The 13,980-nt window shown below is 45.3% G+C and overlaps 1 pseudogene; it reads left to right on the top strand.

Moving 5' to 3' along the window:
- The first annotated feature begins 11,545 nt into the window (after positions 1 to 11,545).
- Positions 11,546 to 12,992, top strand: LOC121972253 (annotated as a pseudogene).
- Positions 12,993 to 13,980: the final 988 nt, after the last annotated feature.

The raw sequence follows: 13,980 nt of genomic DNA, 5'->3' as shown, positions 1-13,980 counted from the left end.
AATTGGAACACAACGACAACTATGATTTGGAGGCCCGAAGGCGTATGACAGTGCGGATGGCCAGAGGTGGCCTACGATGAGGCGGCAAGAGAGGCGGTGCTCTAGTGTCCTGGAGGAGATAGCCAATGGGCGGCTGTGGACGCCGGAAAAGACGGAGATGGAGGTAGCGCTTGTCTGCCGGCGTCTGCTGGAAGCAACTGCGAATGCTGGCGTGCCAAGGGAGAAGGAGACGATATGCGTGGCAACGACCTGACCTACAGTGAGGACTGCGAGCGGCTCATGGCAGCGGCCAGAATGCTACTGCGGTGGGCGACGAGGCAACTAGGGAGAAGGAGGAGCGGGGCTTGGCGTGAAAGTGAGGGCAGTGAAATGTGACAGCAATGCCCATGATGCTGGAGTGAGTCGTGGTTGGCTAGTGGCTGGTCGGCCAAAGCAATGGTGCTAGAGGCGACGTTGACGGCGTCTCGCGGGAGAGAGAAGAGGAGAGACGACATCAGTGTCGTCGGCATGAGTGAATCTAAATGGGGAAGAGAGGAGAGGCTCTGTCCGTCTCTCCTCTACATTCGATGGCAGCGGTGTGTCCCGTGGGAGAGGAGAGGGAGAAGCAGCGTGGGCGAGATCCCGGTGGCATGAAGAGGAGGCGGTCGCGCAGCGGCGTTGTCGACCCTAATGGCGTCGGCGTCGAGAAGGGAGGGGGCGCCGGTGAACGTGGCTGCAGTGGCGGTGTCGAGAGGAAGAAAAGGAGAGGAGCGACAACCAACGTCGACGAGGAGAGGAGCATGAGAGAGAGGGCAGTCACGCAATGTCCTTGGCGACGGAGGAACTCCTCCTAGCAGAAGCCTCCTCCACCAGCCTCCCAAAAAATGCCCCCTCTTTTACGTGTCTACAGTGCCCTAAAAAAGTGTTGCTATAGTAAAATGGCAAAAATGCCCCTCTTCCCCCTTCCCCCTTCCTAATTTCTCCTCTACCCTTAAACCATATTCATATCACAAGTCTCCCTTTCAAGTCTACTCGAAGGAGGCGCAAGTCCGACTGACTAGACCAAGCCCAATGTAAAACAGAGTCGCTACTGAATACGGAATCAAATCACTGTGCTCGTCTTATAATGTAGAACAAGTAGCTATGGCGATGTCGAGCAAGTAATGGAAATAATACCGCGCGAGTGAAAAATAATGCCGAGCAGGCAATCGAGTGAATGCTTAAGGGGTTATCGATCTAATAAAAGTGTGTCAAGTTGAGTGATGTACGGAATGTCGAGCTAAGAGACATAAGAAATAGTACAAAACGCATGCCAAGTAAGCGATCGGTCGAATACCAAGGGAGACCGACTGATATCGAGAAGACGATCGGGTAATCCTGAGCCGAGCGATCGGGCGATTATGCAAATGCCAAATAAAAATAGATGTCGACTAGGCAGCAAATGCGGGTCAGAGTGACGAGTGAGCGGCGAGTACAAAATAGAACGACGAGCGTCGAATGAGATAAATGAGATGAATGTCGACCAACCGACGAGCGTCGAATAGAGCGGCAAGTGAGACTAGCACCTGATCAGGGAGAGAACTCGGCTGACTAGTCATTGAGGTCGTGGCCATGAGAGCCTTGCTTGCTTATAACTCGCTATCTGGCGAGAGTCTGGAAAGCCGACGGAGAGAATTCAATTGAATGACCGAATGGTACCCAGTAAATGCCAAGTGAACGAAAGAATGTTGAGCATGCGTATAAATAAAACAAAGCGAAAGACCGAGTAGTGTCGAGCGAGCAATCGAAGAAATGTCGATTGAGCAATTGAAAAATGTCGTGCGATGTAAAGCGAACGACCAAGTAGTGTCGAGCGGGCGGCCAAGAGAATGTCAACTGAGCAACAGTAAACCGCGACTGGGCGATCGAAAAATACCGACTAGGTAATTGGGAGAATGTCGAGCGGGCCGAAAGAGGATGGGCGAATGGTGTTGAGTGCGCGGTCAAGAAAATGTCGAGTGGGTGACAGTAAACCGCGACCGAGAAAATGTCAACCGAGAGACAGTAAACCATAACCGAGAAAATGTCGACTGAGCGACAGTAAACTACGATCGAGCGACCAAAAAATGTCAAGCAATACAAGCAAGTGGTCGAGTGGATGTCCGGATAATCCTGATCGGGCAACTCTAAAGATGCTGACCGAGTGACAGAAAGAATACCGAGCGAGCGCTTGAGATAATGCTAAGCGAAACCTAGAGGTCGATGGCAAATGAGAGTGAAACCCGTGAGCTGAGTAGGAGTGAATCTTGTGAATAGAGCGGGCGTGGAGCCCGTGAGATCGAAGGCGAACGGGAGCAGAGCCCTTGAGCCGAGCAAGCGTAGAGCTGGTGAGCCAAGGGGGAGCGGATCTTGAGAGATTGAAAAGTACAACGTTGATGCACCGAGCGAGAGTGAAGCCCATCGAAGGTGAATGCAAGAGGGGGTAAAGTCGGAGATCTGAGTGGGTGTGAAGCCCTTGAGCCGAGCGGGCACGAAGCCCATGAACCGAGCAGGCACGAAGCTCGTAAGCCTAGCAACAAGTGGGACGAGTGCTGACTGAGTGATGAGTGTTGACCAATCGACGAGTAATAAGAGTACCCAGCCAGGGAGGAAACTTGACTGGCTAGTCGATGTGTGCATGTGCGACGCATGCTTATAACTCACACCGGGACGAGAGTTTAAAAACACCGACCGAGAGGTTGTTGGTTGTGAGAGCAGAGCTCGCTTATAACTTGCATTGGGGCGAGAGTTTGGAACGCTGACCGGGAGGTTGTTGGTCGCGAGAGCATGCTCGCTTATAACTCGCGCTGGGGCGAGAGTCTGGACCGCCGACCAGGAGGTCGTTGGTCGCAAGAGCATGCTCACTTATAACTCACGCTGGGGCGAGAGTCTGGACCGCCGAACGGGAGGTCGTTGGTCGTGAGAACATGCTCGCTTATAACTCGCGCTGGGGTGAGAGTCTGAAACACCGACCGAGAGGTTGTTGGTCGCGAGAGCATGCTCGCTTATAACTCATGCTAGGGTGAGAGTTTGGAACATCGATAGGGAGGTCGTTGATCGTGAGAGTATGCTCACTTATAACTCACCCTAGGGCGAGAGTCTGGAGTCTCGACTGGGAGGTCGTTGGTAGCGAGAGCATGCTCGCTTATAACTCGCGCTAGGGTGAAAGTTTAAAGGCGTGAGAGCATGGTCACTTATAACTCACGCTGGGGCGAGAGTCTGGAGGCGTGAGAGCATGCTCACTTATAACTCGTACTGGGGCGAGAGTTTGAGATCCGACCGAGAGGTCGTTAGCGATACTCCGATCATAGACTGGTGGCGATACTCTAGTTCGAGACCAGTGGTGATAGTCCGGTCAGAGATCAATGGCGATACTCTAGTCCGAGACCAATGGCGATAGGTCGACCCCGAATGAGGGAGGTGACACCCTGAAGTCCATAGAAGCAGAGCCCGTAGCAATATGAGGGAGGAGAGACTTTATCATACCTGATCACGGAGTGTTTTTTTGGACTTACACAGCCAGGTACAATAAGGAAAGTCTAAGTGTGATCTTGTCAAAGGAGGAAAGTCCAAGGATGAGTCTTGGCTGTGTAAGCCCAAGCATGTAGTCTTGGAAACGTAAGTCCAAGTGTGACTTGGCAATGGATGAAGTCCTGGAGGCACAATCTCTTGGCAAAGGAAGACCCGACAACAATGACAAGGCCGATGGAAGCTCCAGAAGCCAAGACATAAAAGATGGGGACGCATCCAAGGGACGCAAGGCTGATGGAGGAGGCTAGAAAGCTAGGTCTAGGTTGGTCGGGCGAGGATGAGTGCTGAGTGAATGCACTCGGGGGTTAAATCCTAGGATTAGGGGTTTTTTACTGTAGCATTACTGTAACAGTCGATTGGTGTTTTCATTATTCGACTGGTAGCCGATCGTTAGCTTGTAACAGTCAAATTTCACTTAGGACCAGTCGACTGGTGGTTGTACCAGTTGACTAGTAGCGGTGAAAAAGTAGGGTGTTTTCCTCCCGAGCACTATTTAATAGAGCTTCGGGTGCTTAGCCAAGGTTGATGAAATTAGTGGTGGTTAACCCTAATTAGATTTTCCAAGTGCCCAAGTGATCTAGCGTGCTTGTACGAGGTTGTGACGAGGTTTCTCCACCAACAAGGAGCTACGCGAGCTAACCGGAAGTTCTTTGGGGAATCATCCATCGATAGATCGGGATCGTCCACCTTACGGACTGTCATGGAGTCGGAGCTTTATCTCCGAACCATGTTAAATCAATGTGTTAGATTTGCTTTCTATTGTTAGTATTTGTTTTTGTATTCTGCTGTGCGTACTAACCATTGTAGGAAGCGACGCTTTGGGTGAGATGCTATTCACCCCCCTATAGCGGACGTCAAGGTCCCAACACCAAATGCCCGTGAAGTCCGGGAGAGAAATAATGTCGCTCCCTTAACTCCCAAATCTATGCAGAGTTGGAGAGAGAAATAGTGTCCATCCCTTGACTCCTAAATGTCCGCGGAGTCAGGGAGAGAATAATCTAAGCTCTGATCGTCAAAGAGAGTGAAACTCATAGCAATATAAGGGAGCAGAGTCCATAGTAATAGAAGGAAGCAGAGCACCATGGGTGAAGGGAGCGGAGCCTGTAGACGTAAGAGGATACAAAACAGGTGGAGGATGTAGAGTATGTAGTAGTAATAGAGTGCAGCGCCTATAGCAATAAGAGGATGCAGAGCCCTATGGTGAAGGGTGCAAAACCTATAGCAGTAAGAGGATGCATAGCCCCATGGTGAAGAGTGCAGAGCCTATAGCACATCTGACTAGGGAGCTAGGCCCCTAGTCCATGATCGGAGAGTAAGGCCCCTAGATCCTGATCGGGAAGTTGTACTGCGAGGCATTGATCGAGAAGCTGTGTTCCTAGTATTTGATTGGGGAGTTGTGCCCCTAATGTCTAATCAGGGAGCTAGGCCCCTAGTGTATGATCAAAGATCGAAGGCTATAGTCTTTGATCAAGGAACTAGGATCTTACTTTTTTTATCAGGGAGCTATAGCAGATCCTATAACCGTAAAAAGGGAGCAAAGCCCGTAACGTATCTGATCGAGGAGCTATGCCAACTGGCTGAGGGTCTTTCTCAGTCCCTTGACTCCCAAGTGCCCGTGGAGTCAAGGAAAAAATATAATGGAAAATTAACCTGTCGGGCAGCTGAAGCTCTAACTCAATCCCTCGACTCCCAAATACCCGTGGAGTGAGGGGAGAAGATAATATGTTCATCAGTATCCTTCGGTACTATGATAATGGTAGAGAACCTCCCGACGTTGCCCATTTTCACATTCTAAAACAGGTGGAGAAGATTTCCACAGACGACGACAAATTGATCCCGTCCGGAATATGAGTTAGACAAACCGCTAGGTGAAGTGGATGGAATGTTGACCGAATTACGATGTCCCGGAGGGGGTGTATGTTAAGATGACTTCTATGTTGACTTAGTCGTCAGAAGTACTCTGGTCGACGCTACTTGGAGCCAACAATCAGGTTGCCCCAGTCCCTGGTACCCCAATGCTCGACGTAGGTCCAATGAATATATAACTAACAGATTAAGACATAAAATAATGAAATACGTATAGGATAAGAATGGAGAGCATACCCTGACCGAGGGGTGCCCTCAGGTGGGGCGCTGCTCGAGCTATCATTGTTGGTGCAATCGACCTCCAAGGTTTTAATGTCAAACAAATATGTTTAAGTATGTTTAAGTATGGAGCTTGATCAAGGGAAGTCCTAGTTGGAGGCTAGGCAAGGTGAAAAATCTCGGTATATCGTGGAAGCCAGGTGGATAGGTTTGGAGGACTTGATCCCTGGGTAGCCGAATACTGAGTCCTAGTTGTAAGTTAGGTAAGGGAAATCTCGGTATGTCGTGGAAGCCAGGTGGATAGGTCTGGAGGACTTGATCCCCGGGTAGCCGAATATTGAGTCTTGGTGAGTGAAGCCAAGTGGAGAAAATCCTAGTAGTGGTAACCTTAGGTCCTGGTGAGTGAAGTCAGGTTGAGAAAACCCTAGGGGGTGGTAACCTTAGGTAACGAGAAGTCTTGGAGGAGTGAACTCCAAGCAAGGTTGATCGGATGGTTTCCGGTCGACCGCGCGCGGTCTACCGAACCAGCGGATCTCGGTAAATCTAGGTTTAGGTTTACCATTGTTTTCTGTATTACTATTATTGCTGTTGGCTAATGTAGTATTGCAGGAAAAGTCTTAGTGGATCAGGCGATCAGACACTGAGCAGGAAAAAGTCCAAACATGTCTGGAGGAGCATGTTTGGCAGGTAAGTTGAGGTAAACAACTGGAGGAGCGACAGTAAGGTCGGGTTCCCAAAAGGAACAACCTAAGGTCGCTGATCCAACTGAAGAAACCGGGAAGGTTTCCAAGTTGAGAGCAAGACAGTCCTACTGTCTTTATATTACTCATGCATTATATATTACTATTCTAACCTTTGTGTTGCAGGGATACTTTGCTTAACTCTGTGTTGCAGGTATAGCCGGATCGGTCGACCGAACCAAGTTGACTCAGCATAGATCAGTTATGTCAGCAACGATCAGAAGCAAAAGGAAGTTAAGCTGATCGGTCGACTGAACCCATGGATCGGTCGACCGAACGATCAATATTAATGACCCAGTAAATGCAGAACACGACAAATCTCGACGAACAGGGAAGAAGCCTGTTCGGTTGACCGAACAAGGGGATCGGTCGACCGAACCCTTAAAGACCAATTAATGCCAGAGATTCGAGCCAGCGTCAAACTCCAGAGATTCGAGCCAGCGTCAGACTCCAGCTGGAGGGGGTCGAAGCTGGTTCGGTCGACCGAATAGAGGGATCGGTCGACCGAACCTCCAGTACTCTTATAAATTGAGGCTCGAAGTCAGAGACATAATTGAAGTTTCTGATCAATTCTTGTGCTACTCTGCAAGCTGCTCAGGCTACTCATTTTCGTCAGCTCAGCAAGCAACATCGTCCAAAGTGCCGACCTAAGCTTCATCTGCAATACATTGTCGGTATAATTAAAGCTTGCTTTGTACTTTTATTTAAGCAAGATAGTAGGGTGTTACTATCTTGCTCCATTGTACGATTCACTTCTCTCCGAGGATTTCGGAAAGAATGATTTTAGTGCTTTGCCCATCGGTGCGGTCAAGGACTGCGAGCCTTCGAGTAGGAGTCGAGCTAGGCTCCGAACGAAGTAAATACCTTGTCTCTTTTTCTTATTTCCGCTGCACGACTTTGATTTGAAAGAAAAGAATAGTTTTAAAACGCGCGATATTCACCCTCCCCCCCTCTATCGCTTTAAACGATCTATCAGTCGTGACCCGGAAGAGCAGATGACTATGAGCAGGATGCAAAGCTGGATGTGACGACACCTTGTCGAGCACGGCCTGGATCCAAAAGACGACATGCAGGTCGGGATATGACATGGGCACACAGGTCCAAATAAAACATCGGCACGCATGCCTGGATATAACACTTGCACGTAGGCCAGGATAAAACATCGGCATACAGGCCGACAGATAATAGCGACGCAAATGCCAGAACACCACATTGGCACCAAGCTAGAACATAACATGTCAAATTAGAACACAACGATAGCTATGATTCGGAGGCCCGAAGGCGTATGATAGTGTGGATGGCTAGAGGTGGCCTACGATGAGGCGGCAAGAGAGGCGGTGCTATGGCATCCTGGAGGAGATCACCAATGGGCGGCTGTGGACGTCGGAAAAGACAGAGATGGAGGTAGTGCTTGTCTGTCGACATCTACTGGAAGCGGCTGCGAATGCCAAGGTGCCAAGGGAAAAGGAGACGACACGCATGGCAGCGGCCTGACCCGCAGTGAGGACTGCGAGCGACTTGTGGCAGTGGTCGAAATGCTGCTGCAGCGGGTGACTAGGCAACGAGGGAGAAGGTGGAGCGGGGCTTGGTGTGAAAGTGAGGGCAGTGAAGTGCGATGGCAATGCCCACGACGCTGGAGTGAGTCGTGGTTGGCCAATGGTTGGCCGGCGAAAGCAACGACACTGGAGGTGACGACGTCTCATGGGAGAGAGAAGAGGAGAGGCGGTGTCAGTGTCATCGGCATGAGTGAATCTAAAGGGGAAAGAGAGGAGAGGCTCTGTCTATCTCTCCTCTACGTCTGACGACGGCGGCATGTCTCGCAGGAGAGGAGATGGAGAAGCAGTGTGGGTGAGATCCTGACAACATGAAGAGGAGGTGGTCGTGCAGCGGCGTTGTCGACCCCAACGGCGTCGACATAGAGAAGGGAGGGGCGCCGGTGAGCGTGGCTGCAGTGGCGATGTCGGGAGGAAGAAAAGGAGAGGAATGACGACCGACGTCAGCGAGGAGAGGAGCGTGAGAGGGAGGAGAGTCGGTGATGTCCTTGGTGGCGGAGGAACTCCTCCTAGCAGAAGCCTCCTCCACCAACCTCCCAAAAAACACCCCCTCTTTTACATATCTACAATGCCCTAAAAAAGGATTGTTACAATAAAATGGCAAAAATGCCCCTCTTGCCCCTTCCTAATTTCACCTCTACCCTTAAACTATATCTGTATCAATGATCACTACACAAGCATGACCATAAACATATACATAAATATAAACATGATTAAATTTATAGCTTACAAAAGCATGAAACCCAAAACTAACATAAGGTACCAAATTATCTTAAACATAGTGGAACCTATAGCATAGAAAAACATAATTTGAGTCCATAAAGTTACCCAACACATAGTTGAATTCATTGCATACTAAACCCTAAATCCGAAACTAGTAAGTATTATAAAGGTATTACAACATGATTGAGTTCATAACCACTTATTCCTAATCTGAACCTAACATGTATTAATATGTTATCAAAACATAATTGGATTCATGACAACTTAACTCTCATCTGGAACTAATATATATTATAATGTTATCAAAACATAAATGAATTCATAGCCTCTTAAATCTTATAATCCTAAACCAACATTGCTACAAAGTTATCATAACATGGTTGATTTTATGGCAATTTAGGACCCTAAATAGTGAGGAAAATAGTCCCTATATAACCCCAAATTTATAAATTTACAACCATTTGGGGCATGAGAACATTACTAACTTCTAAAGGTAACAAGTAGAAACAGTAACACATGAACATAATTGTAGAGCAAGAACATGATTAATAACCCCTAAAAATAAAATTTAAACTCACCCCCATATAACCCCAGAACTTTACAAGCTATACAAATTGATTTGACACTACAAGAAAAACCCTCATAGACATCGGTGGAACAACAACAGTTTTGAGCAAAAACCGATGTCTTTTAATATTTTACACCGGTTTTTCCAAAAACCGGTGTCTATGAGCGCAGATTTTCGCTCATAGACATCGATTTTTTAGCCGATGTCTATGAGCACTTTTTTTTTTGTTAATAGACATCGGTTTTAACACCGGTTTTTAAAATCCGGTGTTAATGAACCAAAAAAAATAATTTAATTTTTCCACCAGCCAAAATTTACAACACTTGACAAAATTCCCTCCAAACCTAAATTAATATCGCGCCGCTTTTCTCAGTCTAAACCTAAACCTAAACCTCCTGACCATCTCTCTCAGCCTCATCTCCCTCTTCCCCTTACTGCATCTCTTCCCCTTCTTGGATCTTGGATCGATGAGGAAGATCAAAACCACCTGCTTCTTCTCCACGCTCGCCGGCACGATCTGGCCGGGCCAGTCCGGCGGCTCCGGCCTCACCGGCACGGGGGCTCCGTTGAAGGCTCTTGCTTGCTCAACGACGGCAGCGAGCTCGTGTTGAGGCAAAAGGAAGCAGAGAACTCTGAGGAGCTCAATTCGACCTAAACTCTTTGCTTTCCCCGCCGTTAATAGGGCAGTTCCCTTCCTTAGTCGCCCGAGATTCCACTACGGAGGTGTTACTTGTTAGGGTTCCATTTCAATGTCTCCGTGGATCTGTTAGTTGATTTCTTCATTTGTCTTATTTGTTTATAATTTTCCTGGATTTTTGTTTCTGGCTCCTAATTTCCTGTGAATCTACCTTCATCTCATTTTGCAAACTCCTGGATTTTTTCATTTCGCCGGTTGATATGGTTGCTCGAACAGGAATGTAGGTTGATTCCTCTCGGCGGCGGCGACGACATGGCTGAAGGGAGTGATGCGAGGGCGTGGGAGGAGCTGATCCCCGATGCCCTGGGCCTCATCTTCCGCAACCTCCCTCTCCAAGAGATCCTCACCGTTATTCCTAGGGTCTGCAAATCGTGGTCGCGGGTAGTGTTGGGCCCCTACTGCTGGCAGGAAATCGACATCGACGAGTGGAGCCAGCACTGCAAGCCAGAGTAACTCGATAAAATGCTTCACATGCTCATAGATCGCAGCTGTGGCTCCTTCCGCAGGCTCAGTGTTTCCGGCCTCCATACCGAGTCCATGTTCACCTTAATTGCAGACCAGTATGTAGATCTCATCTCATCTCATTCAAGCTGATTAATACCCTTGAATTTAATAGCTTGCATCTGCTTAATGCATGGAGATAGCTTCGTTAAATGATGACTTAATTAGTATGCTTGTCGCTGTCACTCTCAATTATACAAATTGTTGATAAACAAACCAAGCTCGTGGTACAAAATGACAAAAGTTCTCATGAAGTTGTGCTTTATCTGGAGTCTTCCCTGTATCACCATGCAGAGTAACAGGGAGACGAACTGTTGGTAACAGTCGCCAGTGAAAATATTGAGTTTCTGGTCGCCTTCGTTTTGGAAATTTCATCTTTTTAGTGAAGGTCTATTTTAGATTTGTCTTTGCCAACTACATACATCATGGTACCTTCATGTAGGAGTAACAACTAGAGGTGCATAGGATAATCCACTTTTTATGCTTCCCTCGTACTGTTTTTTTTTTTCAAAGTTTGTTGATAAATTCCTCTCGCCAATTACCACACTGTAACTTACCATTCTAGATGACATCTCTCTGGTAAATTTGTTCTTTGTTTTGTTTGGAGGATAACACATTCATTCCTTGTTAGTAGGTCAATTTGAGTTTGGTGAGAACTTAGTCCTCTAAAAGATTTGGGTGAACTTTTGTTTCGATGACTGATCGTCACTATTGCTGTTCTTCTATCTGTCTAGTGCTGGTTCCCTTCAGAGGTTGGAGCTTCCAAGAAGTGAAATGAACGATGCCATTGTCAAACTTGTTGCACCAAGATTGTGCAATTTGACTTACTTGGATGTCAGCTACTGCTCAAAGATAGGTGCTTGTGCGATCGAAGCGTTTGGATCTCTCTCTTTCCGATCCCGATCACTACGCCCTCATCGCTTCCAATTCCTTCGTCAAGGTAAAAGCATCGCACTCTCGGTTCCGGTTCCTTCAGCGATACGGCTGTGGAGCTGGGCCGTGAACTGGTACTCCCTCCCTCGAAGACGAATTAACTTCTACAACTTCACCTTCAATCAAGACATCATGAAACAAATATGCTGATTATTTCATGTGTTTGTAGGTGAAGAAGAGAATCGATTTAGTTTATGGAGGTGGAAGCGTGGGATTAATGGGGCTGATTTCTCAGACAGTTTATGATGGTGGATTCCATGTTCTTGGGTACTACTTACTTTTTTGTTTTTCATCTTCTTTTCTTCTCTTGCGCAATTGTTAGAAGAAAATTCTAATTTGGCGTGCGCAGGGTGATTCCTAAAGCTCTTGTTCCAATTGAGGTATGGTTTTTAGCCTTCTTTCTCCCATCTTTTGTCCATAGACTATGTTTAATCTGCTATTCCTTCATGAATATATGCTTTCAAATGACTTAACTTGTTGAACTTTGTTGTTTCTTTTGTATTTTAGAGTAAGTTTTTCCAGAAGGCCTTTCAACAGTAAATGAATTTTGTGATCAGTTCATGAGTATATAAGCCTCTTTAGATGTACTTTTGCATCTATCTATATGTATATATATAATGGTAGGAACAAATAAAAAAAAACTCGAGTAGGATTTCATTGTGTAGAAAATTATGCTAAGTTAATTTACAGGTTTCATTTTATCAAAGGAATGATAATTTGTGGTATTTTCTATCCTGTTTTTGTTTCAGATTTCAGGGGAAACAGTAGGTGAGGTAAAGGTAGTTTCTAATATGCATGAGAGAAAAGCTGTGATGGCTAGACAAGCTGATGCATTCATTGCACTTCCTGGTAAGTGTTAAATAATTTCTCTTGTCATGTTTGCTTTTCTAACATCTACCTAGTTCCCGAAAATAATTCGCAATGTTATTGTAGGAGGATATGGAACAATGGAAGAGGTGATGGAGATGATAACATGGTCACAACTTGGAATTCATAATAAACCAGTGAGTTTGCATCTTTTTCACAAAACTTCTGGAAAATGTCTGTTCATGTAAACATTTCTTCCTTTTTTGACACAGGTTGGTTTGTTAAATGTTGATGGCTACTATAATTCCTTGCTCGAACTATTTGACAATGGTGTGAGAGAAGGTTTTATTAAGCCGGCTTCTAGGCACATCGTTATTTCTTCTCCGAATGCAACTGAATTGCTTGCGAAAATGGAGGTTAGTTGTCTACTTGTCTCTATAATCTCAACCTTATTTTGTGGATGCGACTATAGTCACATTTTCCATCTGGTATTGAACAAAAACCATTATCTATTGGATATATGCTTGGTCGAGATTTAAACTCTTCACTGAAAATCTAACAGATGTTGTGAAGTGAAACTTGAATGCAAAAGTTGACATCTATCAAAATTAAACATTGAAGAAACTATGGAGCACAAGCTTAGATGCTTTCCCTTACTAAGAAAAAGTTAATTTATTTTCTAAAATTTTGATTGCGAAACTTGAACTTGTCCATTGTTTCAAGTTGCAGCTATACACTCCCTTGCACCAAGAGGTTGTTCCGAGGTAGAGCTGGGAGGTTGTGAATTTATGACTATATCTAGGGATCAAATTCGTTTGCTGTTGTTTTCAATAAGTTTCAGTATCACATATTATTCTTTCCTTCAGTCTGTTTCTGGAGAACCTCATGGCTCTAAAAGTTTTTCATCAAGAATTGCAATCCCTTGTGACATTCTCAGTAAATGCAATATCAGTGTCTTATTATTATTGCAAGAAATGATCAAAATTTGTTTCTCCATTTGATCTTGTCCTCATGGATAGGGTGTTCTAAATTGGATAAAACTATGATGCTTTTGGAAAAGCAGTCTATTAAGCAACAGTGGATGTGTAAACATGTTTCCCTTCTAACTTTTGATGATCTGAAGAGTTAAAATTGAACAGCTCTACTGGAGACTACATCTTAAAAACTAAAACAAGAAAGAAATATTGCAACTAATTTAACAGTAGAAGGTTCATCATTGTTGATAGTGTATGTTTTTCTAATGCAAGTCTGCGTAAATTATAATTTGATTAAATTATGAATAATGAACAAAAGGTTTTGGGTCAGGGGAGATGACAAGTTGCTGTTTTTTAGTTAGTGAATGGTTAGATGGAAGCAAGTGGGATATTATTGTAAAACCATGCACTAAACTGGTGAGGGATGTTCTACTTGTTAGTTAATGAATGCTTCAGGTTTAGGTACTTATTTGAAACAATTAACAACTGGTGCTCTACTCCAGTTAATTCATGGCTGGACAACAGAGTTTTGTCCAGCCAAAAAAACTATAATCAATAATCAACTAATTATTAGTTTAGTCTCATTAATTATTGCATGTTATTTTAAGGACGCTTACCAATTAAAATTGCCAACTGCTGGCTGAATTGGTATTCTTCAACAATGAAGCATTACTTTTTATTATTGCACTATCATAATAAAAACAACTCGTTAAGAAAAAAAGCAATAATAATAGGGCAATATTTGTGAGGTCTTTTGAACATTGTTATTTAGTATGAGCATTTGTCTAATAAAAAAGTATGATATAACTAACAAGATATAATATTTGTGGATATTTAAAAAGACTGATTAAGAAATAGATACCTTAATCGC

Source organism: Zingiber officinale, chromosome 4A (assembly GCF_018446385.1).
Source record: "Zingiber officinale cultivar Zhangliang chromosome 4A, Zo_v1.1, whole genome shotgun sequence".
Taxonomy (NCBI): domain Eukaryota; kingdom Viridiplantae; phylum Streptophyta; class Magnoliopsida; order Zingiberales; family Zingiberaceae; genus Zingiber; species Zingiber officinale.
Note: the sequence above shows the minus strand (reverse complement) of the source record. Positions and strands in the feature narration are given on the sequence as shown.